The following is a 14,544-nucleotide window of genomic DNA, read 5'->3' as shown; positions in this document are numbered from 1 at the left end:
GTTCTGGGATGGTTTCAAGAATCTAATGGCCCCTCGATTTTCCTATCTACAACTTCTCCCCTTTCCCCATGGTTTCCAATGATAAACCATGAAATACGCATATGTCGCTGAAATGGTGCTGTAAATATTTGGAATGGAAACAAAATACATGAACCATGAACAAAGCATCTAATTCCTCTTATTTCGTGAAGAAACTGATATGTTGGTTGTTTGGTTAAAATTACAATGAAATAAATGCCTTATGCCTTAATCACCAAACTTGTCACTAAACTGTAATGAATTCATGATGACTAGACACCATATCTTGGGAGGGAATCATATAAATTGTCAACCCAGTATTCCGCAACAATCATCAAACCATGTCATTGACATTTGATTTGTCAATACCAGCTGTCATTGCACAATAGGCTAGTGTTGATAAATTATTTGGAAACACCTTCATTTTGACATATGGACCATATTTATTTCATTTGATTTTTCATCTATTTCCTTAGTTTTTTTTTAAACCAATGTTGACAAATTAATTGTCAGCAATTTCAAATTTTTCTTTTGAACATTAAATATCAATTTCAAGCTCCTAAAACTCTAATCTCAAATCAAAAATATGATAGCACATCCCACTTTCTCTACCCTAACACTCTCTACCACTCTCTCCCTCCCCATTCCTTCTCACTCTCCCCCACCTTCCATCTCCCCTATCTTTCAATTACTCACTCACACCACTTTATCCCTTCCTTAATCTCTTCCCCTTATAATCTCCCTCTCTCTACCCAACCCCCTCTCCTCTCTCTATCTCATTCTTTGTAACACCACCACTTTCTCTTTTTCACACCTCTACACCTCTCTCCCTAATGTTCTTTATCCCCCATCTCTCTATATGTGTTTCTACCCCTATCTCCTTCACTCTGTCTTTATCCCTCTTCCACATCTCACTCCCACTATCTCTCCACCTTCCTACCCCTCCCTTCCTCCTACCTTCTCTTTCCCTCTCTTATTACATAGTCCCTTTATCTTTTCACCTTCCCATTATTCCCTCCTCTTTCTCTCTCCCTCTCTTCTAGACCCTTCTCTCCCCTTTTTGTCCCTCTCTACTCCCATAACTTTCCATCCCTCATTCTGTAACTCCCTCTCTCTCTCATGCATGCTACCTCACACTTTCCTCCTTTCTACCTCTTCCTCTGCATCCTCCCACTTTCCCTCTCTCCCCCTTCCCCAATATCCTACCCATATTTTTCACTTTAAATCTATATCTTCCTCCCCCATTTCTCTTTATCACCCCATCTCGCCCCCTATTCTCACTCTCTCTCTCTCTCTCTCCCCTCACCCCCACCATTCTATCCCTCCTTCCCTAACTCACCCTTAGCTCTTCTATCCATCCTTATTATATACCCCCTCCCCCCCCCCCCCCTCTCTATCTATCTATCTATCTATCTTTGAGTCTCTCTTATCCCTATACATCTCTCCCCATTTCTTCCTATCCCCATCAAAGTATGTCTCTCTCTCACCCCTCTCTCTATGTTGATTTACACTCTCTAGTCTTCCTCACTACTATACCCCCTTCCTATATCTCACTCTATTAATCCCTCCATTCCTGACCCCCACTCTTTCTCACCCTCACTCCCTCTATCCCACTTACTATTCCTTCCCATATGTCCCTCAACACTCACCCTACTTCCCTCTCTCTATCTCTCCACCTACCCTCTCTTTCTCTCTATCACACAAATACATGCATGCATGCCTACACATACACACACACACTTCCATAAATCCCCCTACTCCTAATCCCTGCATCTCTCTCACTCTCACCTATTTCCCTTTATCCATATATCCATACTTCCCTTTATCCATATACCCAATGAATCACTTCCAAAAAATATTAGGATATGCTTAGAATTTCTAAAAAAAGGAATAAAGCTTGAGAATATTTTACAAGCCATCATCCCATTATGGACCACCTAGTTATAGCTTACGGTCATTATATACCAATGACATAGTAATAAAGATAATACTTAGTGTTCCATTGTTGGATATAATAAATCATTTGAAATGGTCCTTGGAATTGTTATTTGGAAAAGATAGGAAGAGTTATATGGTCCATTTGAGCTGACAACCTCTTGGAAAGATTTTATAAGAGTGTTTTTACTAATTGTAGGAACAATGATGGTTGGTGAGAGGCTATTCTACTGTATGAGATAAGTAAGGATGTTCTCTATGCCCTACCTCTTTTCGCATTTACATTCACAAGTTAGAGGCATGTTTCAGAGGAATCGATTGTGTTTGAACTACTTTAGCTACAAGAATAATCAATCTTCTTCTCTACATTGATGATGTTTTTCATACGCTAAAGAGTCTCCCTAACATCATCAAGTAACTAAGAATTCACAAGGATTTATATTATGGCATGGGCGTGAGGGAAACACTGAAAAGATAAACGTTATGATTATCAAATAGAAAATTATCACTTACACTCATTTTATATATCAAAATATAAACCTATAGGAAATTACTTCACACAAATACAGGTATTGTTTGGAATGTAGATATTAATAAGAAAGAAACTACACCTTTATATAATTGACAAAGCATGTGAGTATGATTATAGTATGGATGATGGGGTATGAGTTTGCAATAGAAATGTCAATGTACAATGATAAAAGGTGTTAATTGGTGGTAAGTAGGGTATGGAGGCTATATTAGTGACACAAAATGTTTAGTACGATAAGAAGCAAGTATGACGTTGTATGGTTGTATCAAGTTTTCTATGATAGCAATGTAATAAATGACCCCATTTATCACTGAAACTACAAAATTATTTTTTTAAAGATATGAAATATATATTTAGTAATGAATGAGTGATAAGAATGATGATTTTACAATGGGCCTTATGAATATCTACATATATGGATTGATTGGTCATGAGATGAAGGGTAGGTTCCATTTGACTTTTCATTAAGTGATTATTTATTATTTTTATTAGACTTTAAATATTATGTTTATAATGAGAAACATGCTAGAACAAGTCTTTGTTTATTCCCTTTCCATAGATGGAAAACTTAACGAACATTCACCTTCTTTCTCTACTTAACGTATAACTTCATGTCCTATTTTTGAATGTTATGTTGGTGCCATCATATCCTAACGCCAACCCTAATACAAATATGGGTATCCATTAATGATTCCCTCACTAATGTCATTTCCAAAAATTCCACTTTCATGATATTGGAAATTTTCTTTCCTTGCAATGGCAATTCACCCAAAAAACTCTATACACCAATGATAATTTTCTAGAATTCTCCAACACTAAACATGATTTCATAGACAACAGTACATCTAATAATTAATTTTCTACTGTAAAAATAGTCCCTCCCAAAAACTACTTTTGTAAACCCTTCATTACTTGCCATAGAAATAAAAATGTCTCCAAATCTTTTTTTAACTCACAATTGTCAAATAAAAGATCAATTAGCCATAGTCATCAAAAAAATCTAGCTAAACAATATCATATGCTAGGACTTATCTACATACAAAAATCCACCCTTACCCCTATCATATCCACTAGGTATAACAGGATGGCCGTCATATTCTACTTAGTAAATATTGCAAGGTAGAAACACGAAGATGATGAGCCCAAAACTAGTAATGGGGCCATCAAGAATGTCTTCTTACAAGAATGCATGCATGTTCCCAGGAATGCACACATGTTCCTAGGTGTCCACGCTTAGTGGAGCTCAAGTTTCCAACTAGGTTGGTAGCCGAGTTGCCAACTTGCCATGGCATAAGAACACATACACATTCTTAGGAATGTGCACATGTTTCTAATGTGGTTATTATTTTATGCATATATGGCTTTATATTTTACTATTTCAAGACCACTTGACAAATTTTTTGGTGTGATTAGGATTTTTTTTTTTTATTCCTTATCTACATTGAGTACCACGTCAAATTCATTCGTCATCTATGGATTTCAGGTAAGAATTTTAATGGATTTTTCTTCCTTTCATTTCATAAATTTGGTTTAAAATTGAAAAATATACCAAAATAACACCCTAAACACAATCACCATATTGAATTGTAGAAAAATTGGCGATATGGAACCTAATTAAAACACAAACCCACCATCAACAAACTAAAATTTAGAATAAGAAAATCCCAATTGAGAGAAAGGAAATCCAAATGATTAAATTGAGGCATCCTTGGCTACTTTAAGGTCACTGATATAGGATCTCCAAAGCAAAAAATGTATATCATGATTTTTGATAGGCCTCCTTTTCTCAAAATTCCTCCAGGGCTTCTTTTCAATCGGTCACAATTAGGCACTCTAGGCTTTCGCAAAAATCCTTCGGGTCGTCCCTTCAATTCTCTGACAACTTCAAGCTTTCCTCCTCTTACTAAAACTCCTCCAGGTTCCCCATTTAGTACTCCACCATTTCCACAACTGACATCCACCACTCCAGGTGTTCCACCTCAACTCACTTCTGGTGCCCCCTTTCGCAAACCCACCACTCCAGGTGTTCCACCTCAACTCACTTCTGATGCCCCCTTTGGCAAACCCACCACTCCCAGATTTCCACCTTAGCCCCCTTCTGATCTCCTTTTTTAACCCTTGTTAAAAATCCATGTAAAAAAATATAATGCCATGGTAATGGGACACATATTCCAAGCTTAATGGTGGGAAAAACATCCTATTGGGTGTTCATTTAAGTTAATATGGCTAAGGAAATTGGAAAAGGAAATTACAAAGGCTTTAGAAAGGCAAGAGGCATTAATTAGCAATTTTATTTATGAAATAAGGGAAATTAGGAGACAAGGAAGGTGAAAGGTCACATGTTTCATGTGAGGAGGAAAATGAAGGAAAATAATGGGAAATGGAGAAAATAGAGGCCTCATTGATAAAATGGCTTCTGAGGATCAGTTGGAAAGCTTTTGTTGGGGCTTGGTTAATGTCAGCTTTTTGTCAGTTCAAGTTCTGAGCTCTCACTCTATTCACTCTCTCTCATACTCTTTGACACTTAGAGTTTTCTTGGAGCACTCTTGAAGAGTGTGGCATACTTTGTTGGGTTGTGTTATATTCTTTCCACGACTAGCCCACATACATAACCACGAGGCGAGAGGGGTGGTGGAGCCCCCCCTTCGTTGCACTGATTGTGCAGTGGGGGGGTGGGTAGCCCCCCCCTATGGGGTCTGGGGCAGTGCCCTGGGGAAAAAAAATTTGGACCCTATATTAGGTTGGGCAGACCTACCTACGGTTTTGTGCATGGTTTTCACACATGGTTTTGGATGCGATAGTTTTCGGTCCATGGTTTTGGATTCGGTGGTTTTCAGTCCATCGTATTGGATGCTTCGGCATTTATAAATATCTATTGTAACATTGAAAGGAACATATTGAAAAATCAAGCTGGTAGTCGCGGTTTTGGAATCCAGGGGAAAATATCTGTGTATATGTGTTTTATGTGTTATTCTCTCGCATTGTTCATTTTCTGTGTTTTATAATTCGTATGCAAGTAATTTCTGTATGCGGTTAAAACCTACATTTGGTATCAGAGCTGTTTTGGCTTCAAGGGGACACCTTTGTTGCTGAGGGGTTTCGCTCGGGCCTATGGTAGACCCTGTTCAGTGGGAGATCTACGGGATTAATTTTGGTGGTGAAAGAATATGGCGAGTAGTGGAAAGATAGAGATCGAGAAATTTAATGGTCAGAGTTTTGAGTTGTTGAAACTCAAGATGGAGGATCTATTGGTGGATAAAGATCAGTGGATAATGGTAGATCTGGGTACTAAACCAATGGGAGTGTCCAATGAAGAATGGAAGAAGTTGGATCAGAAGGTAAAGAGCACAATACAATTGTGTGTCTTAGATTTAGTATTGTTGAATGTATCAGGGGAAGCTACGAATAAGGCTTTATGGGACAAGTTAGGGACTTTGTACCAATCTAAGTCTTTGGTGCATAGAGTGTTCCTATGGAAAAAGTTGTATAACCTGAGAATGAAATATGGAGACTCAATGACAGAGCATCTAAACGCATTTAATACTGTGGTAAGTCAATTATTGTCTGTTGATATTAAAATTTCAAATGAAAATAAATGCATCAGTTTGTTGTGTTCTCTACCAGATTCGTGGGATAGTCTGGTTATTGCAATAGGTAGCAATACAACTGCCTTGCAGTTTGATGAAATAGTCTCATCATTGCTGACAGAGGAGATGAGATAGAAAAATATGGAGAGCCAGAATGGTGATGTGTTGTCTGTATGAGTACGGTCCTAGAACATAAACAAAAATAAGTCATCGATTGGGAGATCTAAATCTCCAAGAAAACCTCTAAAGTTGGTGTGCTGGAAATGCAGAAAGGAAGGGCACTACAAAAGGGACTATAAATATAAATCTCCTGACAAAGGAAAGGGATCCGATGATGCTCCTTCTGTAGAGGCAAAAACTACCTCCGCTGAAGGTGGAGATGTGTACTTCACTTCTTCAAGTACACATGTAGATCATGAGGCATGGTTGATTAACTTAGGTGCATATTTTCACTTCACTCCCCATAGAGAGTGGTTCTGCAAGTATGAGAAATACGATGGTGGTGATGTCTTCTTAGGGGTTGATAGGAAGGCTAGAGTCATTGGTCGTGGAAAAGTAAAATTGAAGTGACAAGGTGGAAGGGTTAGAACACTTCTAGGTGTTCTGCATATTCCTGCGTTGGCTAGAAACCTGATTTCTATAAGCGATTTGGATGATCCAGGTGTAAAAACATTGTTCGAGAAGGATACCTGCAAGATGGTTCGGGGAGCATTGGTATTGATGGAGGGAGTTCAGATTGGAACTCTTTACACACTGCAAGGTAGCACTGTTCTTGATGGGTGCAACAGTTCTGTGGTTCCTGAAAGTGGAGTAGAAAATCTAGTGGTCTCTAGAGAGAAGACAATGTTTTGGCATCAAAGACTTGGACGTATTGGAGAGAAGGAAATTACAATGATTCATGGTAAAGGTATGGTGGAAGGTATGAGTAATAGCTCTCTGGATTTTGATTTCTGTGAAAATTGTGTGTATGGGAAGCAAAATCGGGTGAGTTTCCCCTCTAGTGGTAAGAGGGCAAAACAAATATTAGAACTTGTGCACAATGATGTGTTTGGACCTGTGAAGGTTCCATCACTGGGTAAGTCTATGTACTATGTCTCATTTATAGATGACTTCTCAAGGAATACATGGATATATTTCCTTAAGAATAAATCTGAAGTCTTTGATAGGTTTAAAGAATTTAAGGCTCTGGTGGAAAACCAAAAAGAGAAGAAGATAAAGGTGTTGAGGTCAGATAATGGTGGAGAGTTTTTCAGCAAGGAATTTGAAGAATTCTGTAAGAATTGTGGTATAGCATGACAAAATACTACTCCATACACACCTAAGAAAAATGGAGTTGCAGAAAGAATGAACAAGATGATGATGGAAAGGGCAAGAAGCATGTCTAGTGGTGCCGGGTTCGGATAGGAATTCTGGGCAGAGGCAGTGGAGACAACATTTGACCTGGTTAACAGATCACCTTCATCAGCGTTGGAGGATAAGACTCCATAAGAGGTATGGACTGGTAAGAAACCCTCTCTTTCACATTTGAGGGTATTTGGATGTGATGCATATGTACATGTTCCAAAGGAGAAAATAACCAAGTTGGATAGTAAATCTGAAAAGTGCATCTTTATTGGCTATAAGGATGGTTTAAAGGGTTATAAGCTTTGGAACCCAGTAACAAGGAAGGTTGTGTACAACCGAGATGTGGTGTCCAGAGAGGTGAAAGATGTTATTAAACATGAAGTCCAACCAAAGGAACCTGAGAAGATAGAGTTTGAGCTTAAGGAGGAAGAATCAGACTCTACAGCAAAGGAGGAATCAAAAGATGAAGAGCCACAAACTCCGGGCGTGAGAAGATCATTTTGAGAAATAAGGAAGCCAGAATGGTATATTCCATCTTCTTTCTATTCAATTTTTTCTTTATCTATCATGGATGATGATCCCAGAACTATGAAGGAAGCAGTAGATTCAGAGGATGGAAAACTCTAGAAAGAGGCGATGGTTGATGGAATGGCATCTTTGCATAAAAATGAGGCTTTGGATCTAGTGGAGTTTTCAGCTGGAAGGAAACCCATTGGCAACAAATGGGTATTCAAGAAGGAAAGGTGGAGAAATACAAAGCTCGGTTGGTAGCAAAAGGTTATTCCCAGGTGTCAGGAATTGCTTTTGGTGATATTTTTTCTCATGTTGCCAAGGTAGCTTCTATGATATTACTTTTATCTGTTGCTGCTACTTTTAATTTTGAGGTAGAACATAAGGATGTGAAGACAACATTTCTTCACGGGTATTTGGAAGAGGAGATCTACATGAAGCAACCTAAAGGCTTTGCGGTGAAGGGTAAGAAAGAACTCGTATTCAAGTTAAAGAAGTCTTTGTATGGGTTAAAATAGTCACCAAGGATGTGGTATCAAAAAATTGATACATTTATACAAGGAATTGGCTTTACCAAAAGCAAAGCAGATCACTGTGTGTATTTTAAATTAATTGGTGACCGTGTTATTTATCTGGTCTTGTATGTGGATGATATGATGTTGGTTGGAAGTGACAAAGAAATTATCTAGAATTTGAAGACCCAATTTTCCTCCAAATTCGACATGAAAGATCTTGGTTCAGCAAACCATATTTTTGGCATGGAAATTAAAACATACGGGGAAAAGAGGAAGCTTTGGTTAAACCAGAGGAAGTATGTCGAGACAATACTACAAAGGTTTAATATGCAGGATAGTAAACCGGTGAAGGTTCCTATTCCTGTAGGTGGGAAGTTATCTGCTGAACAGTGTCCCAAGGCACAAGAAGAGGAAGAGGACATGTCCCGTGTTCCATATGCAAGTGCAGTTGGTAGCTTGATGTATGAAATGGTATGTACTAGACCAGACATTGCACATGCAATGGGAGTATTGAGCAGGTTTATGTCAAAACCAGGGAAGGAGCACTAGACAACAGTGAAGTGGGTTTTCAGGTATTTGCATGGCACTAGTGATTATGGTTTGTGATACAAAGGAAGACTAGGGTTGGACAAAGTTTTGGATATTCATGGCTTTGTTGATGTAGAATGGGCTGGAGATTTGAATCAGAGAAGATCTACAAGTGGGTATGTGTTTAACCTATTTGGAGGTGTATTCAGTTGGATGAGTAAGAAACAATCTGTAGTGGCAATATCAACTACAGAGGCAGAATACATGGCAGCCACTCATGAAAGCAAGGAAGAAGTTTGGTTGTATATATTGTGTTCAAGTATGGGGTTAGTACAGAGAGCTATAAGGATAGACTATGATAGCTAAAGTGAAATTTCATTGGCAAAGAACCTTGCTTACCATTCAAAGACAAAGCACATTGATGTTCAGTATCACTTTGTGAGGGATATGATAGAAGACAAAAATGTGTTGCTAGTAAAGGTGGACACTTTGAAGAATACTGTAGATGCATTGACAAAATATGTGAGCTTTGATAAGTTCTCTTGGTGTAGAGAAACAATGGGTGTTGCAGGGCTAAATAAATGACTAAGCTCTCCTATGGCCCCCTGTGGAAAGAAAACAACAAGAGGGAGAATGTTGGGTTGTGTTATATTCTTTCCATGACTAGCCCATGTAGTTAACTAAGGGTTAGAGGGGGGAAAATCCCACCCTTCGTTGCGCCAACTGCACTACGGGGGGTTTGAGGGGGGCAGGTAGCCCCCCTCTACAAGGTCTAGGGCAGCGCCCCAAGGAAATGTTTTTTGGACCCTATATTAAGTTGGGCGGACCTACCTATGGTTTTGTGCATCGTTTTTGCACATGGTTTTGGACGCTATAGTTTTCGGTCCATGGTTTTGGACACGATGGTTTTCGGTCCATGGTATTGGATGCTTCAACATGTATAAATATGTATTGTAACATTGAAAGGTACATAATGAAAAATCAAGCTGGTAGTCCCGATTTTTGGATCCAGGGGAAAATCTTATGTATATTTGTTTTATGTGTTATTCTCTCACATTCTTTATTTTCTGTGTTTTAGAATTCGTATGCAGGTAATTTCTGTATGGGGTTAAAACCTACATACTTGGATTCTTTGCTCAAGAAGGCAAAGGAAGAGCAGGAAAGTGCAAAAGGACATCGAGATTACCAACTACAACAAGATTCTTTGAAAATATCGATTTTCATTTGTGGTTTCCTTGTTATATTTGGCATGCATGGTATTAAATGTGGTTATTTGTTTTCATGGCATAGGTTTTCTAGCTGTGACGTGTTTGCATCTTAGCCTTGCCATTTCAATATAGACGTGGTGTGATGGGGTTCTCATGTTTTGTTTGATCTAGATTTTCGGATGGATTCAAGGTTGAGTGAGGTGGATCTCTAAATAAAAGAACACACGGCCTAGTAACCCGTGAACCAAACATATGTCGTTGTGAACATGTTGTGCATGTGGTGTTGTGTAAATGTGATGTTGTGAACCTTTTGTGAAGGTGGTGTTGTATATAGGTGGTACTGTGTACATGTTGTACATATTGTATTCGTGTACATGTGGTATTCTGTGTGTGGTACATGTTGTGTTGCGAGCATCTGGTACCATATATAAGAATTGTGTAGTCATGGTATCGTGACATGTTTATTCATTGTGTTGTACTTTGTGTATGTATATGTGTTGTGTCATACACTAGGTATAGGTGTATGTATTTATTTTTTTGTGTCGTACATTAGGTGTAGGTGTATGTATGTGTTGTGTTGTGTTGTACATTGGGTGTAGGTGTATGAGTTGTATGTCAGGTGTAGGTGCATGTATTGCATGGTGTTGTATGTCATGTTTGGTTGTATGTGTGGGATGTACACTATGTGTATGTGCACATGGTTCAAGAGAAGGCACTAGGTGTTTTTCATGTGCAGAAACTGATCCAGTGTGTGTATGAAATAAGGACAAAGGTAGAAGCTAAGGATTGATTAAAGGATAAGTATCAATACTTTATTTCAATTTTATTATGCATGTTATTTATGATTATGGTTTATGATGATTACATGTCATCTATGATTTTGGTTTATGATGTTTACATGTGATTTATGATTTTGATTTATGGTGGTTGTGTTTTGAGCTAACCTGATGTGATATGTTTATACATTATGATTTGATAAAAGATGCTAGTTTGACTTGTTGTGATAGGATGTAAACATCATTGCAAGTGTACCTTATTTACGAGATACCATTGAGGTATGATGTGAATTTATTTCAATTTATTTTGAATATAATGGAAATTATGTGCTTGGTACAAGAAAGCATAAAAATTCCCAGTTGGGTAGTTGAAATTGATGACAAGCATTAGCAACAACATCAAAAGGAATTGGAACAAGTAGCAGTATGATGGTAAAGCACTTCAGGAGCAGGGCCATTATGGGACTTTAGTGCCCAGTAGTGTCCATTTATTTACATAAGCATTATATGAACAATATGATGGTTTTGAGGCATATATATGCCTTGGTTGTTGGACCTTCCGATGTGGGGAAGCATTGCCAAGGGATGGACCGCTTGGGATAGGAAATCCCAGTGAACTTGGAAGGTGAGTGACTGTACAGAAGGGGGTGACTAGATTTCCCGAGGAACTGTGTAGCAGAGAAGGGAAGGTTAGAGATGGATTTTTTTTTTGTCATTATAATTTCCATATCGAATCATATTCACATTGGGAGTGCTCCCGGGAACAATGAGCCAGTAACTGTTCATTGAGAGGACAAGTGGCGTAGGATTGTAGCATTAGACATTGGATGCAACTTTTAATTTGATAGTGGATTCTGGACTTCCTAGGAAGGAGGTGAATCCTGATACTACTATGTGGGTGGAGATGTGAGCCTCTCGATTCCCTTGTTGATTGATAAGAGCATTGTATCCTTTTACTTGTTGTTTGAGAAAATGTGTATATTATTGAGTACTGTATCGAGTTAGTTTATAAAGCTCCATAGAAAATATGGTTATTTACTGGTTGAAGAAAATGTGCTCAAGTATATGTGGTTTTTGTTGTAAATACCATAATTAGCTCTGTTATAAAGCTCCAGTAAATGATATGATTGTTATGTTTTAATAGTGTTCATTGTGAATACTGCAATGAGCTATGTTACAAAGATCCATGGGTAGTATGTTTTGTTTTCTTCGGTATTGTTTGTTATAGGTGTCATTGAACACTGAGGAGAGTGTTCCCCCAAGGGGGAGGGTTATGTAACAAGCCTGGTTAAAAATCGATGTAAGAAAATATAAGGCCATGGTCATGGGACATGGATTCCAAGGTGAATGGTGTGAAAAACATCCTAGTGGGTGTTCATTTTGGTTATTATGGCTAAGGAAATTGGCAAGGGCTATGGAACAGGATTTGGAAAGGCAAGAGGCATTAATTGGAATTTTTATTTATGAAATAATGGAAATTAGGAGAAAAGGAAGGTGGAAGATCACAGGTTGCATGTGACGAGGAAGGGAAAATAATGGAAAATGAAGAAAATAGAGGCCTCATTGATAAAAGGGCTTCTCAGGGTTAGTTGGCAAGCTTTTCATGAGGCTTGGCTAGTGTAAGCTTTTTGCGAGTTAAGTTTTGGAGCTATGATTCTATTCTCTCTCTTTCATACTCTTGGACACTTAGAGTTATCTTGTTGCCACTCTTGGAGAGTGTGGCATAATTGGATGCTTGGAGCAAGAAGGAAAAGGAAGAGTAGGAAAGCGTAAGAGGACATCGACAACTAAAACAAGATTATTTACATGTATTAATTTGCATGTGTGGTTTCCTTGCTATATTTTGCATGCATGTTATTGCATGTGATTCATTGATGTCATGGAATTGGTTTTTCTAGGTGTGATATGCTTGTAGTCTAGCCTCACTATTTCAAGATAACCATGGTGTGATAGGGTTCTCATGTTTTGGTTGATTTGGATTGCTGAATGGATTCGAAGATGAGTGAGGTGGATCTCTAAATAAAATAACACATGGCCTCGTAACCCCTAAACGTTTCTGTAGGTTGTGGTAAATCCAAATTTTTTATTGCCTTAGTGGGCCTGGGAATCCTCGACCGATGAATGGTGGGATATACAGTAAATTCTAGAGGTGGGTGCTTGTTTTGAAGGGGTCCCTGTGGTCATTTTGGTTAAATTTTGTAATGTATTTTTGAAAGAATGTAAAGTATCTGCAAAATATGGAAGTGGAGCGTGAAGCGAGTATGAGTCAAAGGAGCTTTAGTCCCTCAGGTGGGTAGCTGTTAGAGAGGTTTTGAGACCCACCCATGGTCCATGGACCATGGTATTGTAATCAAAATACTATATATAGATGAGTCATAGCGACTCTTAAGGGGGATCCAATTGAGGAGAATAACTGTAAGGGTAAGGTGCTAAGGCAAGAAAGGTCTGTTTCTTGTACCTAGGCAAAAGGTGAAGGCTCCTGCAGTTGAGTGCATGGAGACCTTGGTAAGTCCGCAGGTTGAATGCGCGGGCCCCTGCAGTTGAGTGCGTAGGGAAAATAAGTCTGTATCTGAACGATTATACTTAACAAAGACAATTTTGAGTCAATTTTGATGCATATGTGTCTTATGTATTACTTCTATAAATTTTATGTATCTTCGCTCTGTGCTATTATTTATACAAACCAATGCTAATTTACAGTTCAAAACTAGTAGATCTGTAATATTTATGCATGATAATTAAAATTAGGAACCTTCACGAGGATCTGGAAGTTGTTTTAAGATAATTACAATAATTATATGTTCAGAAGAGATAAAGGTGCGTAAAGGTAGATCCAGGCCATAAGGACTATAGGAACCCATCACACAGGCCTCTGGATGTAGAAACCTTGTTCTGTTACCCCCGAATACTACTTTGAGTGAGACTCAAACTGCACTATGTGGGTTGTTGCTGAAAGGGCCAACAATTAAGATTTTGCTGGTTGGCGTGGATAACGTTGAACCTGGGTTAGGCACCATCAAGCCAACAAATGCTTATGTTGCCTAGTTTATCATCAGAAGAGTATGCCCTATCATCCTCAAGCTAATGGTATGGTCGAAGCATTCAATAAGATCATGGAGAGTGCATTGACGAAGGTCTAAAATTCAGAAAAGGAATGATTTGGATGTACACATACTAGTGGTCCTATGGGTGTATATGACAAAGTGTAAAAAGTTGATAGGAAAAACTCCATTCAGATTCATTTATGGGATAGAGGTTTTGATGCCTATGTAGTATATTGTGTCGATTCTATGGATCGCAGCACTAAATGATATGGCCGATCACGAGACTATGGAGGAGCACCTCGCGTAGTTGCTAGAATTAGAAGAAGACCACTTTTTAGCAGGATTTCAACAACATGTGAAAAAGGAGTGCAAGAAGACCTGGCATGATCGACAGATTAAGCTCTGCACCTTCAAGGTGAATGATTTAGTGTTACTTTACAATCGAAAATTCATGAAATTTCCTGGAAAGTTTTAAGGGCACTAGCTGGATCCCTATGTAGTCAAGGAAATTACAGATGGTGGCACAATTCAACTTGTGAAGCTAAAT

The sequence above is a fragment of the Pinus tabuliformis genome, chromosome 2_1 (genome assembly GCF_031772625.1).
Source record: "Pinus tabuliformis cultivar Carrire ecotype Pingquan chromosome 2_1, CPIR1, whole genome shotgun sequence".
In the NCBI taxonomy this organism is placed as follows: domain Eukaryota; kingdom Viridiplantae; phylum Streptophyta; class Pinopsida; order Pinales; family Pinaceae; genus Pinus; species Pinus tabuliformis.
The sequence above is the reverse complement of the archived record's forward strand: the minus strand, read 5'-3'. Positions refer to the sequence as shown.